The 20,125-nt window shown below is 32.6% G+C and overlaps 9 non-coding genes across 9 annotated transcripts; all 9 read left to right on the forward strand.

Moving 5' to 3' along the window:
* The first annotated feature begins 1,167 nt into the window (after positions 1–1,167).
* Positions 1,168–1,239, forward strand: TRNAP-UGG (transfer RNA proline (anticodon UGG)). The gene has a single exon. It is a non-coding gene; the product is annotated as a tRNA-Pro (tRNA).
* Positions 1,240–2,952: 1,713 nt separating this feature from the next.
* On the forward strand, positions 2,953–3,024 carry TRNAP-UGG (transfer RNA proline (anticodon UGG)). Its single transcript has one exon. It is a non-coding gene; the product is annotated as a tRNA-Pro (tRNA).
* A 1,713-nt stretch (positions 3,025–4,737) lies between these two features.
* Positions 4,738–4,809, forward strand: TRNAP-UGG (transfer RNA proline (anticodon UGG)). The gene has a single exon. It is a non-coding gene; the product is annotated as a tRNA-Pro (tRNA).
* A 1,711-nt stretch (positions 4,810–6,520) lies between these two features.
* TRNAP-UGG (transfer RNA proline (anticodon UGG)) lies at positions 6,521–6,592 on the forward strand. The gene has a single exon. It is a non-coding gene; the product is annotated as a tRNA-Pro (tRNA).
* A 3,397-nt stretch (positions 6,593–9,989) lies between these two features.
* TRNAP-UGG (transfer RNA proline (anticodon UGG)) lies at positions 9,990–10,061 on the forward strand. Its single transcript has one exon. It is a non-coding gene; the product is annotated as a tRNA-Pro (tRNA).
* Positions 10,062–13,553: 3,492 nt separating this feature from the next.
* On the forward strand, positions 13,554–13,625 carry TRNAP-UGG (transfer RNA proline (anticodon UGG)). Its single transcript has one exon. It is a non-coding gene; the product is annotated as a tRNA-Pro (tRNA).
* A 1,711-nt stretch (positions 13,626–15,336) lies between these two features.
* TRNAP-UGG (transfer RNA proline (anticodon UGG)) lies at positions 15,337–15,408 on the forward strand. The gene has a single exon. It is a non-coding gene; the product is annotated as a tRNA-Pro (tRNA).
* Positions 15,409–17,119: 1,711 nt separating this feature from the next.
* On the forward strand, positions 17,120–17,191 carry TRNAP-UGG (transfer RNA proline (anticodon UGG)). The gene has a single exon. It is a non-coding gene; the product is annotated as a tRNA-Pro (tRNA).
* A 1,710-nt stretch (positions 17,192–18,901) lies between these two features.
* Positions 18,902–18,973, forward strand: TRNAP-UGG (transfer RNA proline (anticodon UGG)). The gene has a single exon. It is a non-coding gene; the product is annotated as a tRNA-Pro (tRNA).
* Positions 18,974–20,125: the final 1,152 nt, after the last annotated feature.

Genomic DNA, 20,125 nt, shown 5'->3' on the forward strand with positions numbered 1-20,125 from the left:
TCTAAATATTGGCACTGCACATTTCTAATATACATACTTGGATAACAAGTAACCTTAAGTTATTATTTTTGCAATGCTACATACACATTTTTTGTTTTAAGTTGTTATGTTATTTTTACAATGTTTCATCTTCATTAAATGAAATTGTGTTTTCTCCAGTTATTTGCATTTTTTCTTAAATAATTTGAGTTTTACTTTAAAAATGGTAAAAACTGAATAAGAAATTATTTGGCTAGTGGCTTGTTGGTCTGGCTGTATGATTCTTGCTTCGGGTGCAAAAGGTCCCAGGTTCATATCCTGGATGAGCCTGTTTTCTCAGATTCTTTAAAAGTGCTTAGTTCAATTATCTGATAGTATTTTAAAATACTAATGTATTCCAACAGTTTCACTTCCAATTTCATTAGTATACATGAAAATACATGAACAGTAGGCTCGTTGGTATAGGGGTATGATTCTCGCTTAGGGTGTGAGAGGTCCTGGGATTAAATCGCAGACGAGCCCATCTACTCAGGTTCTTTTAAATCCCATGGTTCCATTATCTGATTGATGTCAATTGCCTGAGTCAAAAGCATCAAGTGAATTTTTATTTTGCCAATCCATAAAAAAAAGTATATACTTATGCATATTTAGTAAACTGTCAACCATTTGGTGGTATATTGGGTAAACTGTAGATTCCATTTTGTCTATGTAACTTTGAGTGGCTGCAAAGAAGTCTCATTTTGACAAATAAAAAAGTCAAAATGAAATTACAGGTTTTTCTCTTACCATGCTTTTTTCTAAGAAACAATGAGTGGCTTAAAAGAATAGTCTCTTTTTGACAAACAAAAAGGTCAACAATTAATTGCAGGTTTTTGTTTTTTCTTTCTTCTTGGTCTGTATGCTTAAGTTGCACACAGTATGAGACAAGTCTTAGGTTCCAGCTATCAGAAAAGTTAAAACTCTATAGGAACCCATAAATCTTGGCACTGAAATTTCCAAATATGCATACTTGGACCAAAAATTTACCTTAAGGAAACATTTTAGCTATGCTACAAATGATTTTTTTAAATTGTTATGGTATTTTTAAAATGTAACATCTTTTTTTCCAGCTTATTGCATTTTTTTATTAAATAATTTGAGTTTTACTTTAAAAATGGTAAAATCTGAATGAGAAGACCTTAGGCAGATGGCTCGTTGGTCAAGGGGTATGATTCTCGCTTTGGGTGCGAGAGGTCCCGGGTTCAAATCCCAGACGAGCCCATCTCTTCATGTACTTTTAAAGTCCTTAATATCTGATAGTATTTAATAGCATTTTAAAATACTCACTAATGTATACAAACAGTTTTACTTACAATTTCATTAATATACATAAAAAAGACATGCACAGTGGGCTCGTTGATTCTTGCTTAGGGTGCGAGAGATCCCCGGTACAAATCCCGGATGAGCCCATCTTTTAAAGGTATATACTTATGCATACTTAGTAAAATGTCAACCATTTGGTGGTATATTGGGTAAACTATAGATTCCATTTTGTCTAAGTAACCTTGAGTGGCTTAAAATTCTAATTTTGACAAACAAAAAACTGTCAAAATTAAATTACAGGTTTTTCTCTTACCTTTCTTTTTTCTAAATAACCTTGAGTGGCTTAAAAGAATAGTCTCATTATGACTAACAAAAAGATCAACAATAAATTGCAGGTGTTTATTTTGTCTTTCTTCTGGGTCTGCATGCTTGAGTTGCACACAGTATGTGACAAGTCTTAGGTTCCAACTATCAAAAAAAGTCCAAACTCTATTGGGACCTCTAAATATTGGCACTGCACATTTCTAATATACATACTTGGATAACAAGTAACCTTAAGTTATTATGTTTGCAATGCTACATACACATTTTTTTGTTTTAAGTTGTTATGTTATTTTTAAAATGTTTTATCTTCATTAAATGAAATTGTGTTTTCTCCAGCTATTTGCATTTTTTCTTAAATAATTTGAGTTTTACTTTAAAAATGGTAAAAACTGAATAAGAAATTATTTGGCTAGTGGCTTGTTGGTCTGGGTGTATGATTCTTGCTTCGGGTGCAAAAGGTGCCAGGTTCATATCCTGGATGAGCCTGTTTTCTCAGGTTCTTTAAAAGTGCTTAGTTCAATTATCTGATAGTATTTACATTAATACTAATGTATTCCAACAGTTTCACTTCCAATTTCATTAGTATACATGAAAATACATGAACAGTAGGCTTGTTGGTATAGGGGTATGATTCTCGCTTAGGGTGCGAGAGGTCCTGGGATTAAATCACAGATGAGCCCATCTTCTCAGATTCTTTTAAATCCCATGGTTCCATTATCTGATTGATGTCAATTGCCTAAATCAAAAGCATCAAGTGAATTTTTATTTTGCCAATCCATAAAAAAAGTATATACTTATGCATATTTAGTAAACTGTCAACCATTTGGTGGTATATTGGGTAAACTGTAGATTCCATTTTGTCTAAGTAACTTTGAGTGGCTGCAAAGAAGTCTCATTTTGACAAATAAAAAACAGTCAAAATGAAATTACAGGTTTTTCTCTTACCATGCTTTTTTCTAAGAAACAATGAGTGGCTTAAAAGAATAGTCTCTTTTTGACAAACAAAAAGGTCAACAATTAATTGCAGGTTTTTGTTTTTTTCTTTCTTCTTGGTCTGTATGCTTAAGTTGCACACAGTATGAGACAAGTCTTAGGTTCCAGCTATCAGAAAAGTTAAAACTCTATAGGAACCCATAAATCTTGGCACTGAAATTTCCAAATATGCATACTTGGACCAAAAATTTACCTTAAGGAAACATTTTAGCTATGCTACAAATAATTTTTTTAAATTGTTATGGTATTTTTAAAATGTAACATCTTTTTTTCCAGCTTATTGCATTTTTTATTAAATAATTTGAGTTTTACTTTAAAAATGGTAAAATCTGAATGAGAAGACCTTAGGCAGATGGCTCGTTGGTCTAGGGGTATGATTCTCGCTTTGGGTGCGAAAGGTCCCGGGTTCAAATCCTGGACGAGCCCATCTCTTCATGTACTTTTAAAGTCCTTAATATCTGATAGTATTTAATAGCATTTTAAAATACTCACTAATGTATACAAACAGTTTTACTTACAATTTCATTAATATACATAAAAAAGACATGCACAGTGGGCTCGTTGATTCTTGCTTAGGGTGCGAGAGATCCCCGGTACAAATCCCGGATGAGCCCATATTTTAAAGGTATATACTTATGCATACTTAGTAAAATGTCAACCATTTGGTGGTATATTGGGTAAACTATAGATTCCATTTTGTCTAAGTTACCTTGAGTGGCTTAAAAGTCTAATTTTGACAAACAAAAAACTGTCAAAATTAAATTACAGGTTTTTCTCTTACCTTTCTTTTTTCTAAATAACCCTGAGTGGTTTTAAAAGAATAGTCTCATTATGACTAACAAAAAGATCAACAATAAATTGCAGGTGTTTTATTTTGTCTTTCTTCTGGGTCTGCTTGCTTGAGTTGCACACAGTATATGACAAGTCTTAGGTTCCAACTATCAAAAAAAGTCCAAACTCTATTGGGACCTCTAAATATTGGCACTGCACATTTCTAATATACATACTTGGATAACAAGTAACCTTAAGTTATTATTTTTGCAATGCTACATACACATTTTTTGTTTTAAGTTGTTATGTTATTTTTAAAATGTTTCATCTTCATTAAATGAAATTGTGTTTTCTCCAGCTATTTGCATTTTTTCTTAAATAATTTGAGTTTTACTTTAAAAATGGTAAAAACTGAATAAGAAATTATTTGGCTAGTGGCTTGTTGGTCTGGGTGTATGATTCTTGCTTCGGGTGCAAAAGGTGCCAGGTTCATATCCTGGATGAGCCTGTTTTCTCAGGTTCTTTAAAAGTGCTTAGTTCAATTATCTGATAGTATTTTAAAATACTAATGTATTCCAACAGTTTCACTTCCAATTTCATTAGTATACATGAAAGTACATGAACAGTAGGCTCGTTGGTATAGGGGTATGATTCTCGCTTAGGGTGCGAGAGGTCCTGGGATTAAATCGCAGACGAGCCCATCTTCTCAGGTTCTTTTAAATCCCATGGTTCCATTATCTGATTGATGTCAATTGCCTAAATCAAAAGCATCAAGTGAATTTTTCTTTTGCCAATCCATAAAAAAAGTATATACTTATGCATATTTAGTAAACTGTCAACCATTTGGTGGTATATTGGGTAAACTGTAGATTCCATTTTGTCTAAGTAACTTTGAGTGGCTGCAAAGAAGTCTCATTTTGACAAATAAAAAACAGTCAAAATGAAATTACAGGTTTTTCTCTTACCATGCTTTTTTCTAAGAAACAATGAGTGGCTTAAAAGAATAGTCTCTTTTTGACAAACAAAAAGGTCAACAATTAATTGCAGGTTTTTGTTTTTTTCTTTCTTCTTGGTCTGTATGCTTAAGTTGCACACAGTATGAGACAAGTCTTAGGTTCCAGCTATCAGAAAAGTTAAAACTCTATAGGAACCCATAAATCTTGGCACTGAAATTTCCAAATATGCATACTTGGACCAAAAATTTACCTTAAGGAAACATTTTAGCTATGCTACAAATAATTTTTTTAAATTGTTATGGTATTTTTAAAATGTAACATCTTTTTTTCCAGCTTATTGCATTTTTTTATTAAATAATTTGAGTTTTACTTTAAAAATGGTAAAATCTGAATGAGAAGACCTTGGGCAGATGGCTCGTTGGTCTAGGGGTATGATTCTCGCTTTGGGTGCGAGAGGTCCCGGGTTCAAATCCCGGACGAGCCCATCTCTTCATGTACTTTTAAAGTCCTTAATATCTGATAGTATTTAATAGTATTTTAAAATACTCACTAATGTATACAAACAGTTTTACTTACAATTTCATTAATATACATAAAAAAGACATGCACAGTGGGCTCGTTGATTCTTGCTTAGGGTGCGAGAGATCCCCGGTACAAATCCCGGATGAGCCCATCTTTTAAAGGTATATACTTATGCATACTTAGTAAAATATCAACCATTTGGTGGTATATTGGGTAAACTATAGATTCCATTTTGTCTAAGTAACCTTGAGTGGCTTAAAAGTCTAATTTTGACAAACAAAAAACTGTCAAAATTAAATTACAGGTTTTTCTCTTACCTTTCTTTTTTCTAAATAACCCTGAGTGGCTTAAAAGAATAGTCTCATTATGACTAACAAAAAGATCAACAATAAATTGCAGGTGTTTATTTTGTCTTTCTTCTGGGTCTGCATGCTTGAGTTGCACACAGTATGTGACAAGTCTTAGGTTCCAACTATCAAAAAAAGTCCAAACTCTATTGGGACCTCTAAATATTGGCACTGCACATTTCTAATATACATACTTGGATAACAAGTAACCTTAAGTTATTATGTTTGCAATGCTACATACACATTTTTTGTTTTAAGTTGTTATGTTATTTTTAAAATGTTTTATCTTCATTAAATGAAATTGTGTTTTCTCCAGCTATTTGCATTTTTTCTTAAATAATTTGAGTTTTACTTTAAAAATGGTAAAAACTGAATAAGAAATTATTTGGCTAGTGGCTTGTTGGTCTGGGTGTATGATTCTTGCTTTGGGTGCAAAAGGTGCCAGGTTCATATCCTGGATGAGCCTGTTTTCTCAGGTTCTTTAAAAGTGCTTAGTTCAATTATCTGATAGTATTTTAAAATACTAATGTATTCCAACAGTTTCACTTCCAATTTCATTAGTATACATGAAAATACATGAACAGTAGGCTCGTTGGTATAGGGGTATGATTCTCGCTTAGGGTGCGAGAGGTCCTGGGATTAAATCGCAGACGAGCCCATCTTCTCAGGTTCTTTTAAATCCCATGGTTCCATTATCTGATTGATGTCAATTGCCTAAATCAAAAGCATCAAGTGAATTTTTCTTTTGCCAATCCATGAAAAAAGTATATACTTATGCATATTTAGTAAACTGTCAACCATTTGGTGGTATATTGGGTAAACTGTAGATTCCATTTTGTCTAAGTAACTTTGAGTGGCTGCAAAGAAGTCTCATTTTGACAAATAAAAAACAGTCAAAATGAAATTACAGGTTTTTCTCTTACCATGCTTTTTTCTAAGAAACAATGAGTGGCTTAAAAGAATAGTCTCTTTTTGACAAACAAAAAGGTCAACAATTAATTGCAGGTTTTTGTTTTTTTCTTTCTTCTTGGTCTGTATGCTTAAGTTGCACACAATATGAGACAAGTCTTAGGTTCCAGCTATCAGAAAAGTTAAAACTCTATAGGAACCCATAAATCTTGGCACTGAAATTTCCAAATATGCATACTTGGACCAAAAATTTACCTTAAGGAAACATTTTAGCTATGCTACAAATAATTTTTTTAAATTGTTATGGTATTTTTAAAATGTAACATCTTTTTTTCCAGCTTATTGCATTTTTTTATTAAATAATTTGAGTTTTACTTTAAAAATGGTAAAATCTGAATGAGAAGACCTTAGGCAGATGGCTCGTTGGTCAAGGGGTATGATTCTCGCTTTGGGTGCGAGAGGTCCCGGGTTCAAATCCCAGACGAGCCCATCTCTTCATGTACTTTTAAAGTCCTTAATATCTGATAGTATTTAATAGCATTTTAAAATACTCACTAATGTATACAAACAGTTTTACTTACAATTTCATTAATATACATAAAAAAGACATGCACAGTGGGCTCGTTGATTCTTGCTTAGGGTGCGAGAGATCCCCGGTACAAATCCTGGATGAGCCCATCTTTTAAAGGTATATACTTATGCATACTTAGTAAAATGTCAACCATTTGGTGGTATATTGGGTAAACTATAGATTCCATTTTGTCTAAGTAACCTTGAGTGGCTTAAAATTCTAATTTTGACAAACAAAAAACTGTCAAAATTAAATTACAGGTTTTTCTCTTACCTTTCTTTTTTCTAAATAACCTTGAGTGGCTTAAAAGAATAGTCTCATTATGATAAACAAAAAGATCAACAATAAATTGCAGGTGTTTATTTTGTCTTTCTTCTGGGTCTGCATTCTTGAGTTGCACACAGTATGTGACAAGTCTTAGGTTCCAACTATCAAAAAAAGTCCAAACTCTATTGGGACCTCTAAATATTGGCACTGCACATTTCTAATATACATACTTGGATAACAAGTAACCTTAAGTTATTATTTTTGCAATGCTACATACACATTTTTTGTTTTAAGTTGTTATGTTATTTTTAAAATGTTTTATCTTCATTAAATGAAATTGTGTTTTCTCCAGCTATTTGCATTTTTTCTTAAATAATTTGAGTTTTACTTTAAAAATGGTAAAAACTGAATAAGAAATTATTTGGCTAGTGGCTTGTTGGTCTGGGTGTATGATTCTTGCTTCGGGTGCAAAAGGTGCCAGGTTCATATCCTGGATGAGCCTGTTTTCTCAGGTTCTTTAAAAGTGCTTAGTTCAATTATCTGATAGTATTTTAAAATACTAATGTATTCCAACAGTTTCACTTCCAATTTCATTAGTATACATGAAAGTACATGAACAGTAGGCTCGTTGGTATAGGGGTATGATTCTCGCTTAGGGTGTGAGAGGTCCTGGGATTAAATCGCAGACGAGCCCATCTTCTCAGGTTCTTTTAAATCCCATGGTTCCATTATCTGATTGATGTCAATTGCCTGAGTCAAAAGCATCAAGTGAATTTTTCTTTTGCCAATCCATAAAAAAAAGTATATACTTATGCATATTTAGTAAACTGTCAACCATTTGGTGGTATATTGGGTAAACTGTAGATTCCATTTTGTTTAAGTAACTTTGAGTTGCTGCAAAGAAGTCTCATTTTGACAAATAAAAAAGTCAAAATGAAATTACAGGTTTTTCTCTTACCATGCTTTTTTCTAAGAAACAATGAGTGGCTTAAAAGAATAGTCTCTTTTTGACAAACAAAAAGGTCAACAATTAATTGCAGGTTTTTGTTTTTTTCTTTCTTCTTGGTCTGTATGCTTAAGTTGCACACAGTATGAGACAAGTCTTAGGTTCCAGCTATCAGAAAAGTTAAAACTCTATAGGAACCCATAAATCTTGGCACTGAAATTTCCAAATATGCATACTTGGACCAAAAATTTACCTTAAGGAAACATTTTAGCTATGCTACAAATAATTTTTTTAAATTGTTATGGTATTTTTAAAATGTAACATCTTTTTTTCCAGCTTATTGCATTTTTTTTATTAAATAATATGAGTTTTACTTTAAAAATGGTAAAATCTGAATGAGAAGACCTTGGGCAGATGGCTCGTTGGTCTAGGGGTATGATTCTCGCTTTTGGTGCGAGAGGTCCAGGGCTCAAATCCCGGACAAGCCCATCTTTTCATGTACTTTTAAAGTCCTTAATATCTGATAGTATTTAATAGTATTTTAAAATACTCACTAATGTATACAAACAGTTTTACTTACAATTTCATTAATATACATAAAAAAGACATGCACAGTGGGCTCGTTGATTCTTGCTTAGGGTGCGAGAGATCCCCGGTACAAATCCCGGATTAGCCCATCTTTTAAAGGTATATACTTATGCATACTTAGTAAAATATCAACCATTTGGTGGTATATTGGGTAAACTATAGATTCCATTTTGTCTAAGTAACCTTGAGTGGCTTAAAAGTCTAATTTTGACAAACAAAAAACTGTCAAAATTAAATTACAGGTTTTTCTCTTACCTTTCTTTTTTCTAAATAACCTTGAGTGGCTTAAAAGAATAGTCTCATTATGACTAACAAAAAGATCAACAATAAATTGCAGGTGTTTATTTTGTCTTTCTTCTGGGTCACATTTCTAATATACATACTTGGATAACAAGTAACCTTAAGTTATTATTTTTGCAATGCTACATACACATTTTTTGTTTTAAGTTGTTATGTTATTTTTAAAATGTTTCATCTTCATTAAATGAAATTGTGTTTTCTCCAGCTATTTGCATTTTTTCTTAAATAATTTGAGTTTTACTTTAAAAATGGTAAAAACTGAATAAGAAATTATTTGGCTGGTGGCTTGTTGGTCTGGGTGTATGATTCTTGCTTCGGGTGCAAAAAGTGCCAGGTTCATATCCTGGATGAGCCTGTTTTCTCAGGTTCTTTAAAAGTGCTTAGTTCAATTATCTGATAGTATTTTAAAATACTAATGTATTCCAACAGTTTCACTTCCAATTTCATTAGTATACATGAAAATACATGAACAGTAGGCTCGTTGGTATAGGGGTATGATTCTCGCTTAGGGTGTGAGAGGTCCTGGGATTAAATCGCAGACGAGCCCATCTTCTCAGGTTCTTTTAAATCCCATGGTTCCATTATCTGATTGATGTCAATTGCCTGAGTCAAAAGCATCAAGTGAATTTTTCTTTTGCCAATCCATAAAAAAAAGTATATACTTATGCATATTTAGTAAACTGTCAACCATTTGGTGGTATATTGGGTAAACTGTAGATTCCATTTTGTCTAAGTAACTTTGAGTGGCTGCAAAGAAGTCTCATTTTGACAAATAAAAAAGTCAAAATGAAATTACAGGTTTTTCTCTTACCATGCTTTTTTCTAAGAAACAATGAGTGGCTTAAAAGAATAGTCTCTTTTTGACAAACAAAAAGGTCAACAATTAATTGCAGGTTTTTGTTTTTTTCTTTCTTCTTGGTCTGTATGCTTAAGTTGCACACAGTATGAGACAAGTCTTAGGTTCCAGCTATCAGAAAAGTTAAAACTCTATAGGAACCCATAAATCTTGGCACTGAAATTTCCAAATATGCATACTTGGACCAAAAATTTACCTTAAGGAAACATTTTAGCTATGCTACAAATAATTTTTTTAAATTGTTATGGTATTTTTAAAATGTAACATCTTTTTTTCCAGCTTATTGCATTTTTTTATTAAATAATTTGAGTTTTATTTTAAAAATGGTAAAATCTGAATGAGAAGACCTTGGGCAGATGGCTCGTTGGTCTAGGGGTATGATTCTCGCTTTGGGTGCGAGAGGTCCCGGGTTCAAATCCCGGACGAGCCCATCTCTTCATGTACTTTTAAAGTACTTAATATCTGATAGTATTTAATAGTATTTTAAAATACTCACTAATGTATACAAACAGTTTTACTTACAATTTCATTAATATACATAAAAAAGACATGCACAGTGGGCTCGTTGATTCTTGCTTAGGGTGCGAGAGATCCCCGGTACAAATCCCGGATGAGCCCATCTTTTAAAGGTATATACTTATGCATACTTAGTAAAATATCAACCATTTGGTGGTATATTGGGTAAACTATAGATTCCATTTTGTCTAAGTAACCTTGAGTGGCTTAAAAGTCTAATTTTGACAAACAAAAAACTGTCAAAATTAAATTACAGGTTTTTCTCTTACCTTTCTTTTTTCTAAATAACCCTGAGTGGCTTAAAAGAATAGTCTCATTATGACTAACAAAAAGATCAACAATAAATTGCAGGTGTTTATTTTGTCTTTCTTCTGGGTCTGCATGCTTGAGTTGCACACAGTATGTGACAAGTCTTAGGTTCCAACTATCAAAAAAAGTCCAAACTCTATTGGGACCTCTAAATATTGGCACTGCACATTTCTAATATACATACTTGGATAACAAGTAACCTTAAGTTATTATTTTTGCAATGCTACATACACATTTTTTGTTTTAAGTTGTTATGTTATTTTTAAAATGTTTTATCTTCATTAAATGAAATTGTGTTTTCTCCAGCTATTTGCATTTTTTCTTAAATAATTTGAGTTTTACTTTAAAAATGGTAAAAACTGAATAAGAAATTATTTGGCTGGTGGCTTGTTGGTCTGGGTGTATGATTCTTGCTTCAGGTGCAAAAGGTGCCAGGTTCATATCCTGGATGAGCCTGTTTTCTCAGGTTCTTTAAAAGTGCTTAGTTCAATTATCTGATAGTATTTTAAAATACTAATGTATTCCAACAGTTTCACTTCCAATTTCATTAGTATACATGAAAATACATGAACAGTAGGCTCGTTGGTAAAGGGGTATGATTCTCGCTTAGGGTGCGAGAGGTCCTGGGATTAAATCGCAGACGAGCCCATCTTCTCAGGTTCTTTTAAATCCCATGGTTCCATTATCTGATTGATGTCAATTGCCTAAATCAAAAGCATCAAGTGAATTTTTCTTTTGCCAATCCATAAAAAAAGTATATACTTATGCATATTTAGTAAACTGTCAACCGTTTGGTGGTATATTGGGTAAACTGTAGATTCCATTTTGTCTAAGTAACTTTGAGTGGCTGCAAAGAAGTCTCATTTTGACAACTAAAAAACAGTCAAAATGAAATTACAGGTTTTTCTCTTACCATGCTTTTTTCTAAGAAACAATGAGTGGCTTAAAAGAATAGTCTCTTTTTGACAAACAAAAAGGTCAACAATTAATTGCAGGTTTTTGTTTTTTTCTTTCTTCTTGGTCTGTATGCTTAAGTTGCACACAGTATGAGACAAGTCTTAGGTTCCAGCTATCAGAAAAGTTAAAACTCTGTAGGAACCCATAAATCTTGGCACTGAAATTTCCAAATATGCATACTTGGACCAAATATTTACCTTAAGGAAACATTTTAGCTATGCTACAAATAATTTTTTTAAATTGTTATGGTATTTTTAAAATGTAACATCTTTTTTTCCAGCTTATTGCATTTTTTAATTAAATAATTTGAGTTTTACTTTAAAAATGGTAAAATCTGAATGAGAAGACCTTGGGCAGATGGCTCGTTGGTCTAGGGGTATGATTCTCGCTTTGGGTGCGAGAGGACCCGGGTTCAAATCCCGACGAGCCCATCTCTTCATGTACTTTTAAAGTCCTTAATATCTGATAGTATTTAATAGCATTTTAAAATACTCACTAATGTATACAAACAGTTTTACTTACAATTTCATTCATATACATAAAAAAGACATGCACAGTGGGCTCGTTGATTCTTGCTTAGGGTGCGAGAGATCCCCGGTACAAATCCTGGATGAGCCCATCTTTTAAAGGTATATACTTATGCATACTTAGTAAAATGTCAACCATTTGGTGGTATATTGGGTAAACTATAGATTCCATTTTGTCTAAGTAACCTTGAGTGGCTTAAAAGTCTAATTTTGACAAACAAAAAACTGTCAAAATTAAATTACAGGTTTTTCTCTTACCTTTCTTTTTTCTAAATAACCCTGAGTGGCTTAAAAGAATAGTCTCATTATGACTAACAAAAAGATCAACAATAAATTGCAGGTGTTTATTTTGTCTTTCTTCTGGGTCTGCATGCTTGAGTTGCACACAGTATGTGACAAGTCTTAGGTTCCAACTATCAAAAAAAGTCCAAACTCTATTGGGACCTCTAAATATTGGCACTGCACATTTCTAATATACATACTTGGATAACAAGTAACCTTAAGTTATTATTTTTGCAATGCTACATACACATTTTTTGTTTTAAGTTGTTATGTTATTTTTAAAATGTTTTATCTTCATTAAATGAAATTGTGTTTTCTCCAGCTATTTGCATTTTTTCTTAAATAATTTGAGTTTTACTTTAAAAATGGTAAAAACTGAATAAGAAATTATTTGGCTGGTGGCTTGTTGGTCTGGGTGTATGATTCTTGCTTCGGGTGCAAAAGGTGCCAGGTTCATATCCTGGATGAGCCTGTTTTCTCAGGTTCTTTAAAAGTGCTTAGTTCAATTATCTGATAGTATTTTAAAATACTAATGTATTCCAACAGTTTCACTTCCAATTTCATTAGTATACATGAAAATACATGAACAGTAGGCTCGTTGGTATAGGGGTATGATTCTCGCTTAGGGTGTGAGAGGTCCTGGGATTAAATCGCAGACGAGCCCATCTTCTCAGGTTCTTTTAAATCCCATGGTTCCATTATCTGATTGATGTCAATTGCCTGAGTCAAAAGCATCAAGTGAATTTTTCTTTTGCCAATCCATAAAAAAAAGTATATACTTATGCATATTTAGTAAACTGTCAACCATTTGGTGGTATATTGGGTAAACTGTAGATTCCATTTTGTCTAAGTAACTTTGAGTGGCTGCAAAGAAGTCTCATTTTGACAAATAAAAAAGTCAAAATGAAATTACAGGTTTTTCTCTTACCATGCTTTTTTCTAAGAAACAATGAGTGGCTTAAAAGAATAGTCTCTTTTTGACAAACAAAAAGGTCAACAATTAATTGCAGGTTTTTGTTTTTTTCTTTCTTCTTGGTCTGTATGCTTAAGTTGCACACAGTATGAGACAAGTCTTAGGTTCCAGCTATCAGAAAAGTTAAAACTCTATAGGAACCCATAAATCTTGGCACTGAAATTTCCAAATATGCATACTTGGACCAAAAATTTACCTTAAGGAAACATTTTAGCTATGCTACAAATAATTTTTTTAAATTGTTATGGTATTTTTAAAATGTAACATCTTTTTTTCCAGCTTATTGCATTTTTTTATTAAATAATTTGAGTTTTACTTTAAAAATGGTAAAATCTGAATGAGAAGACCTTGGGCAGATGGCTCGTTGGTCTAGGGGTATGATTCTCGCTTTGGGTGCGAGAGGTCCCGGGTTCAAATCCCGGACGAGCCCATCTCTTCATGTACTTTTAAAGTCCTTAATATCTGATAGTATTTAATAGTATTTTAAAATACTCACTAATGTATACAAACAGTTTTACTTACAATTTCATTAATATACATAAAAAAGACATGCACAGTGGGCTCGTTGATTCTTGCTTAGGGTGCAAGAGATCCCCGGTACAAATCCCGGATGAGCCCATCTTTTAAAGGTATATACTTATGCATACTTAGTAAAATATCAACCATTTGGTGGTATATTGGGTAAACTATAGATTCCATTTTGTCTAAGTAACCTTGAGTGGCTTAAAAGTCTAATTTTGACAAACAAAAAACTGTCAAAATTAAATTACAGGTTTTTCTCTTACCTTTCTTTTTTCTAAATAACCCTGAGTGGCTTAAAAGAATAGTCTCATTATGACTAACAAAAAGATCAACAATAAATTGCAGGTGTTTATTTTGTCTTTCTTCTGGGTCTGCATGCTTGAGTTGCACACAGTATGTGACAAGTCTTAGGTTCCAACTATCAAAAAAAGTCCAAACTCTATTGGGACCTCTAAATATTGGCACTGCACATTTCTAATATACATACTTGGATAACAAGTAACCTTAAGTTATTATGTTTGCAATGCTACATACACATTTTTTGTTTTAAGTTGTTATGTTATTTTTAAAATGTTTTATCTTCATTAAATGAAATTGTGTTTTCTCCAGCTATTTGCATTTTTTCTTAAATAATTTGAGTTTTACTTTAAAAATGGTAAAAACTGAATAAGAAATTATTTGGCTAGTGGCTTGTTGGTCTGGGTGTATGATTCTTGCTTCGGGTGCAAAAGGTGCCAGGTTCATATCCTGGATGAGCCTGTTTTCTCAGGTTCTTTAAAAGTGCTTAGTTCAATTATCTGATAGTATTTTAAAATACTAATGTATTCCAACAGTTTCACTTCCAATTTCATTAGTATACATGAAAATACATGAACAGTAGGCTCGTTGGTATAGGGGTATGATTCTCGCTTAGGGTGCGAGAGGTCCTGGGATTAAATCGCAGATGAGCCCATCTTCTCAGGTTCTTTTAAATCCCATGGTTCCATTATCTGATTGATGTCAATTGCCTAAATCAAAAGCATCAAGTGAATTTTTCTTTTGCCAATCCATAAAAAAAGTATATACTTATGCATATTTAGTAAACTGTCAACCATTTGGTGGTATATTGGGTAAACTGTAGATTCCATTTTGTCTACGTAACTTTGAGTGGCTGCAAAGAAGTCTCATTTTGACAAATAAAAAACAGTCAAAATGAAATTACAGGTTTTTCTCTTACCATGCTTTTTTCTAAGAAACAATGAGTGGCTTAAAAGAATAGTCTCTTTTTGACAAACAAAAAGGTCAACAATTAATTGCAGGTTTTTGTTTTTTTCTTTCTTCTTGGTCTGTATGCTTAAGTTGCACACAGTATGAGACAAGTCTTAGGTTCCAGCTATCAGAAAAGTTAAAACTCTATAGGAACCCATAAATCTTGGCACTGAAATTTCCAAATATGCATACTTGGACCAAAAATTTACCTTAAGGAAACATTTTAGCTATGCTACAAATAATTTTTTTAAATTGTTATGGTATTTTTAAAATGTAACATCTTTTTTTCCAGCTTATTGCATTTTTTTATTAAATAATTTGAGTTTTACTTTAAAAATGGTAAAATCTGAATGAGAAGACCTTAGGCAGATGGCTCGTTGGTCAAGGGGTATGATTCTCGCTTTGGGTGCGAGAGGTCCCGGGTTCAAATCCCGGACGAGCCCATCTCTTCATGTACTTTTAAAGTCCTTAATATCTGAGAGTATTTAATAGCATTTTAAAATACTCACTAATGTATACAAACAGTTTTACTTACAATTTCATTAATATACATAAAAAAGACATGCACAGTGGGCTCGTTGATTCTTGCTTAGGGTGCGAGAGATCCCCGGTACAAATCCTGGATGAGCCCATCTTTTAAAGGTATATACTTATGCATACTTAGTAAAATGTCAACCATTTGGTGGTATATTGGGTAAACTATAGATTCCATTTTGTCTAAGTAACCTTGAGTGGCTTAAAAGTCTAATTTTGACAAACAAAAAACTGTCAAAATTAAATTACAGGTTTTTCTCTTACCTTTCTTTTTTCTAAATAACCCTGAGTGGCTTAAAAGAATAGTCTCATTATGACTAACAAAAAGATCAACAATAAATTGCAGGTGTTTATTTTGTCTTTCTTCTGGGTCTGCATGCTTGAGTTGCACACAGTATGTGACAAGTCTTAGGTTCCAACTATCAAAAAAAGTCCAAACTCTATTGGGACCTCTAAATATTGGCACTGCACATTTCTAATATACATACTTGGATAACAAGTAACCTTAAGTTATTATTTTTGCAATGCTACATACACATTTTTTGTTTTAAGTTGTTATGTTATTTTTAAAATGTTTTATCTTCATTAAATGAAATTGTGTTTTCTCCAGCTATTTGCATTTTTTCTTAAATAATTGGAGTTTTACTTTAAAAATGGTAAAAACTGAATAAGAAATTATTTGGCTGGTGGCTTGTTGGTCTGGGTGTATGATTCTTGCTTCAGGTGCAAAAGGTGCCAGGTTCATATCCTGGATGAGCCTGTTTTCTCAGGTTCTTTAAAAGTGCTTAGTTCAATTATCTGATAGTATTTTAAAATACTAATGTATTCCAACAGTTTCACTTCCAATTTCATTAGTATACATGAAAATACATGAACAGTAGGCTCGTTGGTAAAGGGGTATGATTCTCGCTTAGGGTGCGAGAGGTCCTGGGATTAAATCGCAGACGAGCCCATCTTCTCAGGTTCTTTTAAATCCCATGGTTCCATTATCTGATTGATGTCAATTGCCTAAATCAAAAGCATCAAGTGAATTTTTCTTTTGCCAATCCATAAAAAAAGTATATACTTATGCATATTTAGTAAACTGTCAACCATTTGGTGGTATATTGGGTAAACTGTAGATTCCATTTTGTCTAAGTAACTTTGAGTGGCTGCAAAGAAGTCTCATTTTGACAACTAAAAAACAGTCAAAATGAAATTACAGGTTTTTCTCTTACCATGCTTTTTTCTAAGAAACAATGAGTGGCTTAAAAGAATAGTCTCTTTTTGACAAACAAAAAGGTCAACAATTAATTGCAGGTTTTTGTTTTTTTCTTTCTTCTTGGTCTGTATGCTTAAGTTGCACACAGTATGAGACAAGTCTTAGGTTCCAGCTATCAGAAAAGTTAAAACTCTGTAGGAACCCATAAATCTTGGCACTGAAATTTCCAAATATGCATACTTGGACCAAAAATTTACCTTAAGGAAACATTTTAGCTATGCTACAAATAATTTTTTTAAATTGTTATGGTATTTTTAAAATGTAACATCTTTTTTTCCAGCTTATTGCATTTTTTAATTAAATAATTTGAGTTTTACTTTAAAAATGGTAAAATCTGAATGAGAAGACCTTGGGCAGATGGCTCGTTGGTCTAGGGGTATGATTCTCGCTTTGGGTGCGAGAGGACCCGGGTTCAAATCCCGGACGAGCCCATCTCTTCATGTACTTTTAAAGTCCTTAATATCTGATAGTATTTAATAGCATTTTAAAATACTCACTAATGTATACAAACAGTTTTACTTACAATTTCATTCATATACATAAAAAAGACATGCACAGTGGGCTCGTTGATTCTTGCTTAGGGTGCGAGAGATCCCCGGTACAAATCCTGGATGAGCCCATCTTTTAAAGGTATATACTTATGCATACTTAGTAAAATGTCAACCATTTGGTGGTATATTGGGTAAACTATAGATTCCATTTTGTCTAAGTAACCTTGAGTGGCTTAAAAGTCTAATTTTGACAAACAAAAAACTGTCAAAATTAAATTACAGGTTTTTCTCTTACCTTTCTTTTTTCTAAATAACCTTGAGTGGCTTACAAGAATAGTCTCATTATGACTAACAAAAAGATCAACAATAAATTGCAGGTGTTTATTTTGTCTTTCTTCTGGGTCTGCATGCTTGAGTTGCACACAGTATGTGACAAGTCTTAGGTTCCAACTATCAAAAAAAGTCCAAACTCTATTGGGACCTCTAAATATTGGCACTGCACATTTCTAATATACATACTTGGATAACAAGTAACCTTAAGTTATTATTTTTGCAATGCTACATACACATTTTTTGTTTTAAGTTGTTATGTTATTTTTAAAATGTTTTATCTTCATTAAATGAAATTGTGTTTTCTCCAGCTATTTGCATTTTTTCTTAAATAATTTGAGTTTTACTTTAAAAATGGTAAAAACTGAATAAGAAATTATTTGGCTGGTGGCTTGTTGGTCTGGGTGTATGATTCTTGCTTCGGGTGCAAAAAGTGCCAGGTTCATATCCTGGATGAGCCTGTTTTCTCAGGTTCTTTAAAAGTGCTTAGTTCAATTATCTGATAGTATTTTAAAATACTAATGTATTCCAACAGTTTCACTTCCAATTTCATTAGTATACATGAAAATACATGAACAGTAGGCTCGTTGGTATAGGGGTATGATTCTCGCTTAGGGTGTGAGAGGTCCTGGGATTAAATCGCAGACGAGCCCATCTTCTCAGGTTCTTTTAAATCCCATGGTTCCATTATCTGATTGATGTCAATTGCCTGAGTCAAAAGCATCAAGTGAATTTTTCTTTTGCCAATCCATAAAAAAAAGTATATACTTATGCATATTTAGTAAACTGTCAACCATTTGGTGGTATATTGGGTAAACTGTAGATTCCATTTTGTCTAAGTAACTTTGAGTGGCTGCAAAGAAGTCTCATTTTGACAAATAAAAAAGTCAAAATGAAATTACAGGTTTTTCTCTTACCATGCTTTTTTCTAAGAAACAATGAGTGGCTTAAAAGAATAGTCTCTTTTTGACAAACAAAAAGGTCAACAATTAATTGCAGGTTTTTGTTTTTTTCTTTCTTCTTGGTCTGTATGCTTAAGTTGCACACAGTATGAGACAAGTCTTAGGTTCCAGCTATCAGAAAAGTTAAAACTCTATAGGAACCCATAAATCTTGGCACTGAAATTTCCAAATATGCATACTTGGACCAAAAATTTACCTTAAGGAAACATTTTAGCTATGCTACAAATAATTTTTTTAAATTGTTATGGTATTTTTAAAATGTAACATCTTTTTTTCCAGCTTATTGCATTTTTTTATTAAATAATTTGAGTTTTACTTTAAAAATGGTAAAATCTGAATGAGAAGACCTTGGGCAGATGGCTCGTTGGTCTAGGGGTATGATTCTCGCTTTGGGTGCGAGAGGTCCCGGGTTCAAATCCCGGACGAGCCCATCTCTTCATGTACTTTTAAAGTCCTTAATATCTGATAGTATTTAATAGTATTTTAAAATACTCACTAATGTATACAAACAGTTTTACTTACAATTTCATTAATATACATAAAAAAGACATGCACAGTGGGCTCGTTGATTCTTGCTTAGGGTGCAAGAGATCCCCGGTACAAATCCCGGATGAGCCCATCTTTTAAAGGTATATACTTATGCATACTTAGTAAAATATCAACCATTTGGTGGTATATTGGGTAAACTATAGATTCCATTTTGTCTAAGTAACCTTGAGTGGCTTAAAAGTCTAATTTTGACAAACAAAAAACTGTCAAAATTAAATTACAGGTTTTTCTCTTACCTTTCTTTTTTCTAAATAACCCTGAGTGGCTTAAAAGAATAGTCTCATTATGACTAACAAAAAGATCAACAATAAATTGCAGGTGTTTATTTTGTCTTTCTTCTGGGTCTGCATGCTTGAGTTGCACACAGTATGTGACAAGTCTTAGGTTCCAACTATCAAAAAAAGTCCAAACTCTATTGGGACCTCTAAATATTGGCACTGCACATTTCTAATATACATACTTGGATAACAAGTAACCTTAAGTTATTATGTTTGCAATGCTACATACACATTTTTTGTTTTAAGTTGTTATGTTATTTTTAAAATGTTTTATCTTCATTAAATGAAATTGTGTTTTCTCCAGCTATTTGCATTTTTTCTTAAATAATTTGAGTTTTACTTTAAAAATGGTAAAAACTGAATAAGAAATTATTTGGCTAGTGGCTTGTTGGTCTGGGTGTATGATTCTTGCTTCGGGTGCAAAAGGTGCCAGGTTCATATCCTGGATGAGCCTGTTTTCTCAGGTTCTTTAAAAGTGCTTAGTTCAATTATCTGATAGTATTTTAAAATACTAATGTATTCCAACAGTTTCACTTCCAATTTCATTAGTATACATGAAAATACATGAACAGTAGGCTCGTTGGTATAGGGGTATGATTCTCGCTTAGGGTGCGAGAGGTCCTGGGATTAAATCGCAGATGAGCCCATCTTCTCAGGTTCTTTTAAATCCCATGGTTCCATTATCTGATTGATGTCAATTGCCTAAATCAAAAGCATCAAGTGAATTTTTCTTTTGCCAATCCATAAAAAAAGTA

This window comes from Pseudophryne corroboree, chromosome 3, assembly GCF_028390025.1.
Source record: "Pseudophryne corroboree isolate aPseCor3 chromosome 3, aPseCor3.hap2, whole genome shotgun sequence".
Classification (NCBI taxonomy): Eukaryota; Metazoa; Chordata; class Amphibia; order Anura; family Myobatrachidae; genus Pseudophryne; species Pseudophryne corroboree.